At 41.5% G+C, this 2158-nt stretch overlaps 1 pseudogene; it reads right to left on the bottom strand.

Annotated features, from left to right (window-relative positions):
• Positions 1–335: 335 nt before the first annotated feature.
• LOC120141410 lies at positions 336–1756 on the bottom strand (annotated as a pseudogene).
• Between the last annotated feature and the right edge of the window lie 402 nt (positions 1757–2158).

The following is a 2158-nucleotide window of genomic DNA, read 5'->3' as shown; positions in this document are numbered from 1 at the left end:
TTTACTAGGTTAGTGGCTTGACAATGCATTCAGTGAAAATATATGCGATTCCTTTCAAAAAGGGGACATGAAAGCCGAAGGGGATGGTCTCACATGGGAGTGGGGTAGAGCCGTATAATGCATGGCGTGAATTGAAATGGAGTGCCCCATTCGTAAATGGATCAGTCGGTTCCAAGGAGACACCAAAGTTTTGGCCTTTTTTGGTACCCTATGCTCTCTTCTCCATTTCATCATTTGGCTTTGTGATTGGTTTAGGATCATTTCTTTTGTTAAAATAAGTTTAAACAACATTCGAAATTATTAGCCTATGGCTATACCCACATTGGTTGCCCCAATTAATTGATCTAAATCCATTGACAGGACCATGTAATGTTGAAATTTCAATCGAGTATGTGAATACAAAACATAGAAATGTATTGCTCTTCAACTTATCTTCGGAATTTATTATCACACGTGTCACAAAACAGCAAAACTTAAAAAGATTTATTACATAATTAATTTAAAAGGTATATCCAGCATATATGGGCATTAATTACCTTCCAGCCCTTTGGAATGGTATATCCAGCATAAGTGTAGTCGGAAATGGCCTCTCTAAGAGAACCACTAGCAGGTGGAGCCAGCCTCATTACTTCGCATGCAACGCACCACGTATACTTCATCTTCTGTATATCTTCCCATCTCAACGCCTCATCCCCTCCCTCTTTCCCTCTTAAAACACCATTTGCTCTGCAGTTTACAACCTAATTTATCCACCTAATTGTTGGTGCTTAACAATTAAAATTCATCGACATGGAAGGACACTGTTATATACGTCGGGATGATCCGAGAGACAGCTGACAAGGAAGGTGATGGCAGTGCTTGTGGTGTCATGGCTGGCAATGAAGAAGCCAAAAATCTTGTTGCCTCCGTCATTCCATCCATCAACATGCTATCAACCAAGTCTGATGCCTCTATTTTTCCCTTCTCTATTATCTCCTTTTTCTTCTTCGTGATGAGGGCTAAGAGCTGTTGCCGAATCTGCCTCCCGGCTTTCACCGCGCGGTTGAATGTTGTACCCGGAACATCAATGGGCACCGATATGAGACCGGGTGTTGCAAGTGCAAACGGCTTTGAGAAGTTCTCGATCTCGTCTGGATCAGTGACGCTCGTGAAAAGACGACAGGCAATTGCAAATGTGTACTTCTTTGAGAGCGGGAAAACTGACTTCATTATAAGGGAACCAGTGTTGATTCAGGTGCTCTTTCGCCATTGTATCTATCACTGGTATATAATGTTGTAAGGACTCGGGCTTGAGAAAAGGAGGTAGATAGGCTCGAAGTTTGGTGAATTCTTCCTTGGAAGAATTGTCGACACTAGCCGGATCCATGAGAGCTTTCTTGATGGAATCGGGCCACCATGAAGTGACGTATTTGTTTTGGGCGCGCCGCAAAAGATGGCCGTGTTTTCTCAGAGCAACGATTGCGGAACACATCGGGTGAATATTTGGAAGTTCTATCGGTTATGAATTTCTCAGGAGTGCCCCATCTGGACGCCAACACATAATCCAAGGTTTCACCGATGTATGGAAGACCCTTTCTACCAGGAGGAAGATTGGGTTTGGGGGTGGCCCCGCCGCCGTTGGATTTGTATTTGTAAAGCAAGTAAATGACGACGACGGACACGTACAGAACTACCAAGTGGAGAAAGTATGGCATGAAAGAATCAATGGCGTCCATGGCTGCAACCTTCGTCTTCCTATGATGTTCTGCAAACTGTTAATGGATATACATGCGACATTTGGCGGCCGCGTATATTTATACTCATCAAAATCAGTTGCTCCCTGCTTTTGTCAAACCCCCATCAAAGTTGGGAATCTAGGCTCAGTTTTTTAGTGGAAATCTTCATAATATAATATTCCCATCAACGATCCTAATTTTTGATTTCTTCGATGCCTCTACTCAAACTAGCTATGTATATAACGATTTCATATTTAAACAGATTGTTAACACTGTTTTTAATATACACTCAACGATCAAATCTTTTTTATACCCAACACATTGACAAATGTCTTTTAAATTTATTTACAATTCAAATATTTAAATAAGAAAAAATTAACAAACTTTGATCCTCTCCTGACTTCAAAGTTGCAACTGCTGACGGGAAATCAGGTGGAGAAGTT

This window comes from Hibiscus syriacus, unplaced genomic scaffold (genome assembly GCF_006381635.1).
Source record: "Hibiscus syriacus cultivar Baekdansim isolate YM2019G1 unplaced genomic scaffold, ASM638163v2 tig00110809_pilon, whole genome shotgun sequence".
Taxonomy (NCBI): domain Eukaryota; kingdom Viridiplantae; phylum Streptophyta; class Magnoliopsida; order Malvales; family Malvaceae; genus Hibiscus; species Hibiscus syriacus.
This window is presented reverse-complemented; position numbering and strand designations above follow the sequence as displayed.